Below are 16361 nucleotides of genomic sequence, written 5' to 3' on the forward strand. Positions count from 1 at the left end.
ATATACATTGCAAAATTTTGTTGTTAATAAAAAATTTTGATAAGGTATAACTGATACTCTAAGGGAGGAGCTAAAATTGAATCATATAAAATACCCAACCAAATCTAGGTAGGGAGGAAAAGAACCAAGAACAAATGTAACAAATAAAAAACAATTCAAATGTGGTAGATAGTAATCCAATTTTATCAATACTCCTTTAAATGTTATATATATATATATTTTATTGCATTTTAGGTTTTGGGGTACATGTGGAGAACATGCAAGATTGTTGCATAGGTACATACGTGGCAATGTGATTTGATGCTTTTCTCCCCATCACCTGTATCTGGCATTTCTCCCCATGTTATCCCTCCTCAACTCTCCAGCCCCCACCATCCCACCTCTAGTTCTCCCCACCTCTGCAGAACCCAGTGTGCGTTGCTTCCCTCCCTGTGTCCATGTGTTCTCATTGTTCAACACCTGCCTATGAGTAAGAACATGTGGTGTTTGATTTTCTGTTCCTGTGTCAGTTTGCTAAGAATGATGGTTTCCAGGTTCATCCATGTCCCTACAAAGGACATGAGTTCATCATTTTTTTATGGCTGCAGAGTATTCCATGGTGTATATGTGCCACATTTTCCCTGTCCTGTCTATCATCAATGGGCATTTGGGTTGGTTCCAAGTCTTTGCGATTATTGTAAACAGTGCTACAATGAACATTCGTGTGCATGTGTCCTTATAACAGAATGATTTATAATCCTTTGGATATATACCCAGTAATGGGATTGCTGGGTCAAATGGAATTTCTATTTCTAGGTCCTTGAGGAATTGCCACACTGTCTTCCACAATGGTTGGACTAATTTACACTCCCACCAACAGTGTAAAAGTGTTCCTATTTCTCCACATCCTCTCCAGCATCTGTTGTCTCTAGATTTTTTAATGCTCGCCATTCTAACTGGCATTTGATGGTATCTCAATGTAGTTTTGATTTGCATTTCTCTAATGACCAGTGATGATGAGCTTTTTTTTTTCACATTTGTTGGCCTTATATATGTCTTCTTTTGTGAAGTGTCTGTTCATATCCTTCGCCCACTTTTGAATGGGCTTGTTAGTTTTTTTCTTGTAAATCTGTTTTAGTTCTTTGTAGATTCTGGATATTAACCCTTTGCCAGATGGGTAGATTGCAAAAATTTTTTCCCATTCTGTTGGTTGCTAGTTCACTCTAATGATTGTTTCTTTTGCTGTACAGAAGCTGTGGAGTTTAATTAGATCCCATTTGTCTATTTTGGCTTTTGTTGCCAATGCTTCTGGTGTTTTAGTCATGAAGTCCTTGCCTATGCCTATGTCCTGAATGGTTTTGCCTAGGTTTTCTTCTAGAGTTTTTATGGTGTTAGGTCTTACGTTTAAGTCTTTAATCCATCTGGAGTTAATTTTAGTGTAAGGTGTCAGGAAAGGCTCCAGTTTCTGCTTTCTGAACATGGCTAGCCAGTTTTCCCAACACCATTTATTAAACAGGGAATCCTTTCCCCATTGCTTGTTTTTGTGAGGTTTGTCAAAGATCAGATGGTTGTAGATGTATGGTGTTGCCTCCGAATCCTCTGTTCTGTCCATTGGTCTATATCTCTGTTTTGGTACCAGTACCATGCCGTTTTGATTACTGTAGCCTTGTTGTATAGTTTGAAGTCCGGTAGTGTGATGCCTCCAGCTTTGTTGTTTTTGCTTAGAGTTGATTGGTTACTACTTTAAATGTTAATAGTTAAACGCAGTAATTATAGAAAAAACATTTTGGAGTGAATTAAAAATACAAAAACAAAACACAACTCCATGTCATCTGTAAGAAACCTACTTTAAAGATTAAGATTCAAATTAAAAAGAAATAAGTGGAAAAAATTTTACTATATTCATACTAATCAAAAGAAAGCAGAAGTAGTTGTATTAATTTAAACAAAATTGACTTCAGAATTAGGAAAATTATCTGGGATAAAAAAGAGTATTACATAATGATAAATAGGTCAGTTCTCCAAGAGTACGTAACAATCCAACATGTATGTTTACCTAACCACAAAGTGTGAAAATAAAAGAGGCAAAACTTACGGAATTCCAAGGGGAAAGAGACAAATTCACTATTATTGTTGGAAACTTTAACAGCCCTCTTTCAATAATTGATAAATCAAGCAGGGAGAAAATCAGTGATATAGTTGACCCAAACAGCACTATAAATCAACTTAATCTAAGTGACATTTATAGAATATGCCATCCAGCAACAGTAAAATATATATTCTTCTGATACTCACATGGAGCATTCGCCAAAATAGACCACACTATGGGCCACAAAACGCACCTCAAAAACCTTAAAATAAGAATTATACTATCTTCTTAGAGTACAATGGGTTTAAAGTAGAAATCAATAACAGCTAGAAAATCTCAAAATATTTAGAAATTAAAAGACACACTTGTACATAAAACAAGAACTCTGAAAAGTAACTGAAAATATTTTGAACTAAATAAAAATGAAAATACAACTTATTAAAATGTATGATACAGAAAAAGCAGTGCTTAAAATTTTTTTGTAGCATTAAGTGCCTATATTAGACAAAAATATCTAAATGAATAACCTAAACTTCCACCATAGGAAATTAAAGAAGAGCAAGTCAAGCCTAATGAAACAGAAGAAAAGAAATAAAAATTACAGCAAAAATCAATGCAATTGAAAACAAGAAAACAATAGAGAAAAGCAATGAAACCAAAACCTGGTTATTTGAAATCATCAATAAAACTGAGAAATCTTTAGCCAGGCTAGCCAAATAATAATAATAAGGAAAAGACACAAATTACTAATATTAGACATGCAAGAAGGTCATTACTACAGATTCCAAAGAGGTTTAAATGATAAGGAAATGCTGCAAGCAACTATTCCAGCAATTTTGATACCTTAGATAAAGTGGACCAAATCCTTGAAAGACACAAAACAGGGAGAAATTGAAATGATCTGAATAAGCTTATCTCCATTTAAAATGTTGAATCAATAACTATCTTTCAAAAAAATAATGCACCAGGCCCAGATGGTTCCACTGGTGAATACTGCCAAACAGTTAGGAAAGATATCATACTAATTTTCTACAATCTCCTGAAAAACAGAAGCAGAGGTGTAACACTTCCTTTTTGTTTGTTTGTTTTTGTTTGTTTTGCTTTGAGATAGAGTCTTAGTCTGTCGCCTGGGTTGGAGTGCAGTTGTGCAATCTCGACTCACTGCAACCTCCCACCTCCCAGGTTCAGATAATTCTCGTGCCTCTGCCTCCCGAGTAGCTGGGATTACAGGTGCCTGCCACCACATGTGGCTAATTTTTGTATTTTTAGTAGAGTCGGGTTTTCACCATATTGGCCAGGCTGGTCACAAACTCCTGACCTCAAATGGTCTGCCCTCCTCAGCCTCCCAAAAAACACTTTCTAATTTATTGTATAAGTCCAGCATTACCCTGACACTGAAACCAGATAAAAGGAAGGGCTGTGCTCTGAGTGTACCTGCCCAGTTCCAAGAAGAGTCATTTTCCCACTTAGAGAGGGATTGCATGCTGTGTGCTAAATGTTAAATCAGAGGTAGCCCATTCAGTCTGGAAGTGACCATAAGCATCCTCTACTCTAGAGTTTCTAAATCTTGGCTATTTCTGTGAATCACCTGGGGGCACGTGTAAAACAAATCTGCCCGGGCCTCTCTCTGGAGTATCTCATTTAGCTGATTTCAGGTGCTCTTGGGACTTTTTATTTTAACAGTTGGCTGAAAGGATTCTGAAGATTGGCTAAGTTTGGGAAACATAGACCTAACCCACCATCTCATTTGAAAAGTAGGAAGAACCTGAGTCCAGTAGGCAGGGGATTTGCCAAAAGTTACTCAGCAAGTTGGTTAAATTGGTGCAAAAGCTGAGGCTTAAACTCTGAATTTGATAAGCAATATAATATATATAGATATTCTAAAAATACATATTATTTTTAGAAAAAAATATTGCTTTGTATCCCTCATTAAAAAATAGAATGGGAGAATATTCAGAAAGTATAGATACACAAAAAGAATAAATTAGGAATAAACCATGACTCTACTACTTAAAGATAAGCCCTGCTAAATTTTGATGTATCTGATCACTTTTTTATTTGCTATTATTTTACTTGTAGATTAAATATCCCTGAGTATATTATTTATTACTTCCAACAGTCTTTGCCATTGCCTTCAGATTGTTTCATTTGTAAGTTTTATATTTCCCCAGAGTAACATAGAGGACCAGATTAGGGTTCTAATTTTCCTTTGTTTCTTTCCATGTTTCCTTACCCAGTGCTCACTAGTTGTGGTGAGCTTTCATTATGTGTTTGCTGATCCATTACTAAGGAATGAAAAAATATATATTCCCCTAGGTCCCGTAGTTGGAAACTGATATTTCTTTTTTTTTTTAACTTTTATTTTAGGTTCAGGAGTACATGTGCAGCTTTCTTATATCAGCAAATCGCATGTCACAGGGAGTTGGTACACAGATTATTTCATCACCCAGGTAATAAGCATAGTACCCAATAGGTAGTTTTTCAGTCTTCCTCCTCCCACCTTTGACTCTCAAATAGGCCTCGGTGTCTTTTGTTCCCTTTTTAGTGTCCATGTGTACTCAATGTTTAGCTCCATGTATAAGTGAGAGCATGCAGTATTTGGTTTTCTGTTCCTGTGTTAGTTCATTTAGGACAATGGCCTCCGGCTCCACTCATGTTGCTGCAAAGAACATGATCTTACTCTATTTAATGGCTGCATTGTATTCCATGAAGTATATAATTCCTCACCTTTGCTATTGTAAATAGTGCTGCAATGAATATATGTGTGCATGTGTCTTTATAGTAATTTGTATTTCTTTGAATATATACCCAATAATTGGTTTCTGGGTCAAACGGTAATTCTGTTTTACCCTCCTTGAGAAATCACCACACTGCTTTCTCCAATAGCTGAACTAATTTACATGCCTACCAGCAATGTATAAGTGTTCCCTTTTCTCTGCAACCTTGCCAGCATCTGCTTTTTTTTTTTGCTTTTTAGTAATGGTCGTTCTGACTGATGTAAGATGGTATCTCACTGTGGTTTTTATTTCCATTTCCCCAATGATTAGCAATGTTGAGAATTTTTTATATGCTTATTAGCTTCTTCTGAAAAGTATCTGTTCATGTCCTTTGCCTACCTTTTTTTTTTTTTTTTTTTTTTTGAGACGGAGTTTCACTCGTTACCCAGGCTGGAGTGCAATGGCGCGATCTCGGCTCACCGCAACTTCCTTCTCCTGGGTTCAGGCAATTCTCCTGCCTCAGCCTCCTGAGTAGCTGGGATTACAGGCACGCGTCACCATGCCCAGCTAATTTTTTGTATTTTTAGTAGAGACGGGGTTTCACCATGTTGACCAGGATGGTCTCGATCTCTTGACCTCGTGATCCACCCGCCTCGGCCTCCCAAAGTGCTGGGATTACAGGCTTGAGCCACCGCGCCTGGCCCTGCCTACTTTTAATGAAGTTTGATTTTTGCTTAAGTTTCTTACAGACTCTAGATATTAGACCTTTGTTGAATGCATAGTTTGCAAATATTTTTTCCTATTCTATATGGAAGAATGTATTTCTTTCATTTTGTATCTCTGTGCAGAAGCACTTCAGTTTAATTAGGTTCCATTTGTCAATTTTTGTTATTGTTGCAATTGTTTTGGCATCTTCATCATGAAATGTTGCCAGGGCCTATGTCCAGAATGGTATTTTCTAGGTTTTCTTCTGGGATTTTTATAGTTTTAGGTTCTACTTTTAAGTCTTTAATAAATCTTGAGTTAATTTTTGTATATGGTGTAAGGAAGGGGTCCAGTTCAGTTTTCTGCATATGGCTAGCCAGTCATCCCAGCACCATTTATTGACTAGGGAGCCCTTTCCCCATTGCTTGCTTTTGTTGACTTTGTCAAAGATCAGATGGTTGTAGACACACGGCATTATTTCCAAGCTCTCTATTCTGTTCCATTGGTCTATGGGTCTGTTTCTGTTCCAATACCATGCTGTTTTGGTTACTATAGACTTGTAGTATAGCTTGAAATCAGGTAGTGTGATGCTTCCAGCTTTGTTCTTTATGCTTAGGATTGCCTTGGTTATTTGGGCTGTTTTTGGTTCCCCATGAATTTTAAAATAGTTTTTTTTTACAATTCTGAGAAGAATGTCATTGGTAGTTTGATAGGAATAGCATTGAATCGTAGTGCTTTGGGCAGTATGGCCATTATAACAACATTGATTCTTCCTATCTATGAGCATGGAATGTTTTCAAATTTGTATCACCTATGATTTCTTTGAGCAGTGTTTTGTAATTCTCATTATAGAGATCTTTCACCTCCCTGATTAGCTGTATTCCTAGGTATTTTACTCTTTGTGGCTTATGGGATTGTGTTCTTGATTTGGCTCTCAGCTTGGATGTTGCTGATATATAGAAATACTACTGATTTTTATATATTGATTTATGATATACTGATTTATGTACATTGATTTTGTATCCTGAATGTTTGCTGAATTTATCAGACCAAGGAGCTTTTGGGCAGACTCTATGGGGTTTTCTAGGTATACAAATATAATGTCTGTGAACAGGGATGCTTTGACTTCCTCTCTTCCTATTTGGATGCCTTTTATTTCTTTCTCTTGCCTGATTGCTCTGGCTAGGGTGTCCAGTACTATGTTGCATAGGAGTGGTGAGAGGGCATCCTTGTGGTGTTCTAGTTCTCAAGGAAAATACTTCCACCTTTTGCCTGTTGGCTGTGGGTTTGTCATAAATGGCTTTTATTATTATGAAGTGTGTTCCTTCAATGCCTAGTTTATTGAGAGTTTTTAACATGAAGGGATGTTGACTTTTATGAAAAGCCTTTTATGCATCTATTGCAAGGATCATGCGGTTTTTGTTTTTAGCTCTGTTTATGTGGTGAATCACATTTATTGATTTATGTATGTTGAACGAACCTTGCATCCCAGGGATAAAACATACTTGATCATGGTGAATTACCTTTTTTATATGCTGCTGGTTTTGGTTTGCTGGTATTTTGTTGAGGAGTTTTGCATCTATGTTCATCAAGGATATTGGCCTGAAGTTGCTTGGTTGTTGTTGTTGTGTCTCTGCTATGTTTTCAAATCAGGATGATGGTGGTTTCATAGAATGAGTTAGGGAGAAGTCCTTCCTCCTCATTTTTTTTTTTTTGGATTATTTTCAGTAGGATTGATACCAGCTCTTCTTTATACGTGTGGTAGAATGCAGCTGTGATTCTGTCTGGTTCTGGGCTTTTTGGGGCTTGCTAGTCTTTTCATTACTGGTTTAATTTTGGAACTCATTACTGATACGTTCAGGAATTTAATTCTTCCTGGTTCAGTCTTGGGAGTTTGCATGTTTCCAGAGATTTATCCATTTCTTCCAGATTTCCTAGCTTGTGTCTTCCAGATTTCCTAGCTTGTGTGCCTAGAGGTGTTCATAGTAGTCTCTTAGGTTGTTTTTTTTTTTTTTTTTTTTTTTTAATTTCTGTGGGAAATTTGTCTTTGTTAATATAAGAACTTCTGGCTCTGATTTGAAACGTCATATTTGTCAGATACAGTTCTCCTTCCTATTTCTAATATTAAATACATGTAAGAAGTCAGACTTTCAGGGGATAAAACATCCTAGAAGATAAAAGAGCTTGCAGCTCATGTTGTACCTCAGATAGTCTGACCTAAATATTTGGAAGTGGTGGGAATTGAAACCCTGGAGATAATGCCAAGCCTATGCTCAGAGTCCCACATAGGCCACTGCCATTGTATCTGCTGACAGGTTTTAATGTAATTTTAGGTCCCCTTAGGAACCTAAAGTAATTACTCTGAGATTATTCATGCATATTAGCTGGAATGAAGAGAAAAAAATTATTGGAATCAGGAAATGGAGGTCATTGGTCACAAAATTAAGACCAAATGCCACTTCCCCAAGGAAGCCTCCTTTAAACTTCAGAATATATACATTTCCTTAATATATCCCTGAGGTATCTTTTTGTATGTAGGGGGGTCCCTTTTACTTTTCCTTCATAATGGTTAGCACAGTTTCTCATGAAATAGTTGTGTGATTATTTGGTGTCCTCTTTTGTAAATCCAAGTTCAAGTGTTTTGCTCTCCATTGCATCTGAAACACTCAGCACAGTTCAGGGTGCAGTTTTATTCAATATATATTTGTAAAATGAAAAAATTAATGAATAAAAATCCTTAACATTAAGGTAAACTGGGATTATCACCTGAGCCTCAGGTTATTTTGAGGATAGAAAAAGGACAAAGATGGCTCTAGCTTTCTGATTATTAGTTTGTCATGATGTACATTCTATCTTACTCTGTTTATTAAAAACAGAACTACTATCCTTGGCATCCTGCCCTTTCATGGACCTTAGCTGTGATTCTTTCCAAGACCTGTGTTCCTAATATAATAATTGCTTTGAAAATTGAAAATATCACATAATATTTGTTGATATATGTTTTGCCAGACAATGTTAAATACATAATTTAAACATAGAGGGAAGATTAGTAATTTACATCTGTTATTTAAACATTGAACCTCAGAATGCTTGCAGAATTCTTGCAAATTCTTTCTATTTATGGGCTTGACAGTAAAAATTATAACTAAAATTTCTCAATACATTATTTTCCTACTATGTGTGTGTTCTATTCATTTTTATAATAAAATTTTTAATAATTCTCTAGTAGATAAAAAATTTGTAGGCTTCATGTGCAGAAGTGGAACCTTTTCTCAATCCTACAAGTAATTTGTAATGTAAGACCTGCTGTGGCTAAACCTTGGTGGGAGAATAGGAGAATGAAATCAGTAGGTTTAAGTAAAAAACTTTTTATCCCAGCTCCTATCCAAGAACTACTTCCCACTAATGTATTTCCATTTTGTTAAAGGATGTTGAATAAGAACTGAGAGTAGCATGGACGATTTGGTTGCCTTTTGGATCAAAGAATTTCCAGGTCTCTTGCCATTCAGTTTGAGATATAATTTTGGTATATGCGATATATTTTACCCACTAAAATTATTCACTTAAGGAACTATTTTTGTTTTTATCACCATATATTTTTTTACAAACTTTAGTTTTTGAAGCACTAAAAGTATCTTAATGTTCCATGAACTAATTAGTTTGATGCAATTTATAAATCTGATACAGATCATTTAGAGAGTTTGATAATTTATTAAAAATATTTAATTTGCATGAGGTAGTATTCACTTTTTTAGCGTACAGTTCTAGGAAGACTAACATATTCCTGGATTCTTATAACCACCATCACAGACAGAATTATCTTATGTGGGCCCTTCAAGGCCAGACCGTCACAAAATATGAATTACTTTGTGAATCAACAATTCAAATTCTAGAAATATGTTCAAGGGAAATAAAAACTTGTGTCTACATAAAAACCAATACATGAATGTTTATAGCAGCACTATGCATAATCGTCAGAAATTTTTTAAATAATATGTTACTACAAACTAAATGTTACCTTTGTTAAATTTTACTTTTTTAGCCAGGATAAAACAATTATCTAGTATATCAGTTGGAAGCTGTTTATCATTTCTCATATTCTCAGAATTTGCTAATAGTAGGATGGTTAAGAGTGCCATCGAATTGATCTAATTTAAGGCACTTGAGTGCAATTAGACAATGTTCTTATATTCTTCTATTTTCTAATCTAGGTGCTTGCATATGTATGGAGGGGCCTAATGGATCAGGGAATTATCAAAACAATGAGTAGCACTTGTATCAAGAGACTATTATGCAATTATAATTAAAAAACATTAGTCATTAGAATTTTTGTCATATTTTTTCCCCTTTGGTAAGTGTTCTTTATTTTCTTCCAGCTCAGTACACTAATTCTAAAGAATAATTTAATTTTCCAAGTGCTCGAGCACACCAACTGTGTTCATGTGTTTCTAAGAATGATTTAATAAGGTCTGCAGATTAACTTGCCATAATTTCTGAGTGGTAACCCCATCCTACACAGTGGTGGCAAAAAGGCTGTACATGCTAGAAATGATTGACATGTGGGCTTGAGGAATGTCAGGGCCTGAAGAACTTCACTGCAAAAATACCAGAGCATGTACCTCTTCACCTTAGCAATGTAACTAGTTTCATTTCTTTCTAGGAACTGAAGAAAGAATTGAAAAGAAAATAAGGGCAATGAAAGCCCCATTCTTTAGCCAGAAATATCCTTTCACCTAACAATCTGACAACTAGTTAAAACCCTATCATCTTCCAATTTTATGTGCTAAGAGGATAAAGGTAATAAATTCCCTTGAACTTATTGATTTCCAACTCCAAGTTCAAAGTACTGGTATTGAAAAAAAGAATCAGAAATCCCTTCTTTGTGGGAAACATCTGCTTCCTATTAGCAAGCTAGGAACCTGCCATAAAGCAAAGCTCAGGCTTCAAAATGGGGACCATTGTAGACAGTAAGAAATGAAAAGTAGAGCTACTTGCTATCAGCTTCTTCTCATTCACTACCCGTCTTCACCATGTTCCTCTGCACAAGAGTATTTGACAGTTGTTGAAAATACTGATAAAAGTTGTAAGCCAAATGTTTGCAGGATATCTGGATAATTTTGATTGACTGATTCCTGCATAACTATGCCAGAGGATGGAGTGACCACACTAGTTGAACAACAACATTCTTTATGTAATTACACAATCAGAATCAGGGTGGAGCTTAGAAATCTATTTTAACAAGCCCTGAAAGTGATTCTGATGCTTTCCAAAGACTGAGAACAAGAAGAAAACTTCACAGGGACATGGATGAAGCTGGAAACCATCACTCTCAGCAAACTGACACAAGAACAGAAAACCAAACATCAATTGTTCTCACTCATAAGTGGGTGTTGAACAATGAGAACACATGGACACAGGGAGGGGAACATTATACACTGGGGCCTGCCAGTGGGTTAGGGGAGCTAGGGGAGGGATAGCAGGGGGTGGGAGGATTGGGGAAGGATAACATTAGGCGAAATACCTCATGTAGATGATGGGGGGATGGATGCAGCAAACCACCATGGCATGTGTATACCTATGAAACAAACCTGCACATTAAGCACATGTACCCCAGAACTTAAAGTATAATAATAACAAAAAAGAAAGAAAGAAGAAAGAAAACAACGGGAACTTAGAGAAGGTGGTGTTTCTTTAATAGTTAATTTCAGATGGACAGTTGTTGAATGGAGATATAAAAAAGAAAAAATAGGCTCCTTGGGATTACAACTGGCAGTTGCACAAGCAGGTGACAGCTATGAGCAAAAATGATCCCTTTGAGAAAGCTTCAAACCCCAACTAAAATAACTGTGATCAAAGATGAATGGCTTGTGGAGTAAAGTGTCTTGGCCAGGCAGTATGGAGGGGTTGGCAATCAGAGTGGGGTGACAAGGAGGGACTGGTGGCTTGAAGCGATTGTTTCAGGTACAGAAAGTCAGGCTACATCTTGTGAAACTACAGTTAGCATCACGCTTCTCTCACTACCCTCGAATGGACCTTGGTAAAGGCAGTAGAGAAGGCTAGAACCTAGAAAACCTGACTTTGATTAACATTTTCTTTTACACTTGAAAGTAAATCATGAGGAACCTATAACCCTTTTAGCCACATGCAAAAAAGCAAGGTAAGCCAGAATCTTTTTAAACTCTCCATTCTCTCGCAAGTGGGGAAGGCATAAAGTCAACATGAGAACAGCTCCTCTCCACCTTCACATCCTCCCCCTGTGTAGCTCACATGTATGTGACCTTACACTTGCTTCTCAGTTTCCCTTTCCCTCTACTCTTTTGCAAACCACTACCCTGTGGTGGGCAAAAAGAAAGCTAAGAAAGCAGTTTTGCTTGATAATAAGAGGAGTCTTGTTTCCTTTTATGAAGTGCTAAACCAACTCTTGGGGAGAAAAATAAAGGGGATTACACTGACACAAAGCTGGCAAAAGAGCATAATCACGAAGTTCCACTGCGCCCTAGATGAAGAAATAAATTTCTTAATCCTCTGATTATAAGAGCAACCCACACAACGTGACTGTCCTTCAGAGGCTTGAAGTTAACAGCTGGGACCGACATTCCCCTTGACATGCAGAGCAGCTATTGGCATACGTGTGTATCTGAGTTCACGCCCTCCCTGCCTGTGTCTTTTTGACTGTCCTCCACAGGAGGCATCTTCCTTAACAAGCCACTTCTCTTGCCAGGAATAACATTAGAAATGCTTAGCCCGAGGCTTTCTCACAGTTTGTGACCACACTTAGGGTACTTAAACTCTCCAGTAAGATGAAAATGCACAGAGCTCAGCAATCCCTATGGTCATGAAGCTTCTAACTAGCATGTACATCAAATGAAATTCCATCATTTTTCATGAAATGGAATAGAAAAGTGGCCCATATAACTTCACCCATCTGCCTGACCTTCTACTGCTAAAGTACCATATATTTGAGTGTGCAGCAAACTGAAGTCAAGATTTGGGGACAATGAAGAGGGGCTTATATCAAATAAATTCAAAGCTTACTGTCCTTGAAAGCTTTTCAGCTGTTCTTCCATGTTCCTAAGTCAGGCATTCTGACTCTTTCCCCTGCACCCCTGTGCTCTCTATTCTTGCTATTTCCTAATGCAGAACGATGCACACACTATTTGATTACTTTTCTCCGAATATCCAAGCCTGTAGGATCTTACCTGCTACTCCTAAAAAACGTATAAAGGAATTTTTCTAAGCCAATGTATTTCCCTCCCTAGAAATAATTCTGGTGCCAGCAATTTTTTTGTTATGTTGTAGAAATTCAGCCTTCCTTCCATACTGCTGATTTAAAAATCAATTTGACCTGGCCCCTTATATTTGATTTTGTTTCTCATTTTCTCGAACCCTTCTCTACTCACATCCCTTTCCCTAGACCAGTTGACTGATGTAATGTCCCTCAATTTCACCCACCTACTTTTGTTGTATATGTTGTTGTATCTACTCGACTACTAAACCACATGGTGATAAGCTGTGAATAATGTTAAGATTGGAAGGTAGCTTTGGACCCGCTTGGATTTATTTTATTTTAGAGAAAGTCTCTGTCACCTAGGTTGGAGTACAGCGGTGCGATCATGGCTCACTGCAGCCTCAAACTCCTGAGTTCAAGAGATTATCCTTCCACTTACCTCCCTAGTAGCTGGGGGGGAGCTACTAGGCACATGCCACTATGCCTGCTAATTGTTTTTTATTTGTTTATTTTTTGTAGTGACAGGGTCTCCAAATGCTGAGATTATAGGCATAACCCACTGTGCCCAGCCTTAATTGATTGTAAACAGTATTTCTATGGAATGCTGGTGAACCCATAGTGTTCTGTGCCTATTTGAAGATGTTGCAGGGAGCAACTCAGTAAATAAACCTGACTGGATGGGATCCAGAACCTCCATCCCTATTTGAATCAGAAAAACAGGGCTTTTCTCTGCTTTATACATTGAGCTTCCATTTAAGATTTTATTTGGAGCAAAAGGGAAGAATTATAATGCTAGAAAAACAATCAAGTGATATAATTTTGGTGAGGAAACGGGCGCAGAGGAGTGGGTTGTCAGTGTCCAGGTGTCTAGGTTACAAACTGTGTTGGGGCAGAGTCATGCTGACTCAATGCTGTCACAACTCAGACAAACTACAAATCAGTTATACTTAAATTTTGTTTTTAATTACAAAATTTGCTAAAATTGGAAGAAACATTTTAGCTATACAATTCAGTGGTTTTTAGAATATTCAAGACAATGTACACTTTCTGCCTCCTCTGTGGACAGTTTATATAACTGGAATTATGTAATATACAATCTTTAGTGAATGACCTTTTTCACGTTGCATAATGATATCAAGATTCATCCATATTGTAGCATATATCAGTACTTCATTCCCTTTTATTGCCAAAGGATGCTTCTTTTGTGTAAAAAGATAACACATTTTATTTTTCAGTTTCTGGACATTTGGAAGTTTCTACTTCTTGGGTATTATGAAAGATGATGCTATGAATATTCACATGCAGGTTTTTGTATATATATTTATTGTTACTTCTCTTGAGTATGTACCCAAGACTAGAAGTGCTGGGTTATGTGGTACATCTATGTTACCATAGTAACTTTTTGAGAAACTGTCAAACTGTTTTTCAAAGAGACTGCATCATTTTACATTCCCACCAGCAATATATGAGAGTTCCTGTATCTCCACATCATTGTCAACACTTGTTACTATCTGCCTTTTTTATTGTAACCATACAGCAGATGTGAAGTAGTACTTCATCATGGCTGGGATTTGTCTTTCTCTGATAGCTAGTGATGCTGAGTATTTTTTTTTTTCATGTGTTTAGTGGTCATTTTTAAATTTTCTTGAAAGACACATCTATTCAGATCTTTTGCCTATTTTTAATTGGGTTATTTATCTTATTGAGGCATAAGAGTTCTATATATAGTCTTGTTACAAGTTTTTATTATATATATAATTTACAAATGTTTGATTGCATTCTGTGGGTTGCCCATTCACTTTTTGTGGTATTATTTGCAGCACTGGTTTTCATTTTGATAGTCCATTTTATCTTTTGTTTTTCAATCACTTGTGCTTCTAATATCATAACTAAGAAGATCTTAGCTAACCCAGGATTGTGAATATTTACTCTTGTGTTTTCTTCTAAGAGCCTTATAGTTTAGCACGTACATTTAGGTCTATGACTCATTTTGAGTTGATTTTTTTGTGTAGAGCATGAAGTAGGGGTTCAACTTTATTACTTTGCATATGAATATTCATTTGTCTCAGCACCATTTATTGGGGGAAGAAAAACTATTATTTTCCCTTTGAATTGTCTGTCAAAAAACAATTAATTTATTTCTGGACTCTCAGTTATATTCCATTAGTCTATATGTGTGTCCTAGTGTGTGTCAGTTCCACACTGTTTTGATTACTGTTGCTTTGTAATAGATTTTGGAATCAGGAATGTGAGTAATCCATATGTATTCTTCTTTCTCAAAATTGTTTTGGCACCTTAGGTTCCTTATAATTCTTCATGAAATTTAAATCAGCTTTTCTATTTCTGCAAAAAATAGTCAAGATTTTAATATGTATTACATTGAATCTGCATATCACTTTTGGGGGCACTGCCATCTTAACAGTATTAAATCTTCTAATCAGTGAATGTGTGGTATATTTCCATATATTTAAGTCTTGAATTTCTTTCAACAGTGTTTTATAGTTTTGCATTTGCTTTGTTAAACTTATTCCTAAGTATCGTATTCTTCTTGATGCTATTGGAAATTGAATTGTTTTTGTAATTTCATTTTCAGATTGTTCAAATACATTCAGTATTTATATATTTAAAATGTATTCTGAAATCTTGCTAAAAAACTCATTTATTAGTTCTAATAGGTTTTAGATTATTTTAGATTTTTTATATATGAGATCATGTTATCAACAAAGAGAATCAATTTTACTTCTTCCTTTACAATCTGTGAGTCTTTTTCTTTTTTTTCTTCCATAACTATTCTGAGTAGGAGCTTTAATGCAATGGTGAATAGAAGTTGTAAGAGTGGAGTTATATTTAATGGATATGTTCACTGTGATTTAAGAAGGATATAGCTATGCCTTCCTGGTTGTATTTATACATTATATTTTATAGATATTATCTGTATTATATGTATATGATAGGTAAATAGGTATGTATTTTTAAGAACACACAAATTATAACATAGAGGAATAAATACCAGAAGGCTGAGAAACCTCTTAAGAGAATCATATTAGACTTTAATATTTTCCATTAGTTTTCAGCTTGGCAACATAATCTTTGAGTTTCTCCCTACTTTGTCACTTTTCATAGAAAACTCACTCACCTTTGCATACCTCTCCTGAGAGTGAAGGATACTCTGATGACAGACGATGTAAAATGGGAGCTCCGTTAGGACGTATAACAAAAGCTCCTGATTTTAACAAAAAATGGTCATCAGTAAACATGCACTGGGCATTTTCACCACCCAAGCTCTGTGGAAGATGCCACGTGAATGCTGTCATGAGCAGAGGAAGAGCTCACCTGCTGAGCTTTTTGAACCTGAGGCTGTTTGTTAGTGACACCTTTTAAAATGGAAAGAAAACCAAGCCAGGAGCCAGAAAAATGTAGCCCATAATCCTGATTTCTTTTGTGACTTTCACCAAGTCACTTATGCGTTCTCATTGTAGCATAAAAAGTGCTATGTTTGCCATCTAACCATCAGATTATTGTTATTAAAATTTTAAAAAGATAACGTTTAGGAAACATGGGTCCTGCAGCTCCAAGGTGTGAGAGTCCGTTTGCTGGAATTGTCTGTAAAACTGATGGAAGGAATCCCACTATATTTTCTCCA

At 36.2% G+C, this 16361-nt stretch overlaps 1 protein-coding gene across 3 annotated transcripts in view; it reads left to right on the forward strand.

The window, feature by feature from the left end:
• Positions 1–16361, forward strand: part of LINGO2 (leucine rich repeat and Ig domain containing 2) — a 347291-nt gene that overhangs the window by 253097 nt on the left and 77833 nt on the right. The window contains exon 1 of one of the 3 annotated variants that reach the window (XM_021672848.2): positions 4451–4518. The exons of the other annotated variants lie outside the window; for them this stretch is intronic. The gene's annotated coding sequence lies outside the window, so the exon portion shown is untranslated. Of the gene's footprint in view, positions 1–4450; positions 4519–16361 lie in introns of those variants that run through there. 3 annotated transcript variants of the gene reach the window in all.

This window comes from Aotus nancymaae, unplaced genomic scaffold (assembly GCF_030222135.1).
Source record: "Aotus nancymaae isolate 86718 unplaced genomic scaffold, 86718_ANA_hifiasm-v0.15.2.pri h1tg000003l, whole genome shotgun sequence".
Taxonomy (NCBI): Eukaryota; Metazoa; Chordata; class Mammalia; order Primates; family Aotidae; genus Aotus; species Aotus nancymaae.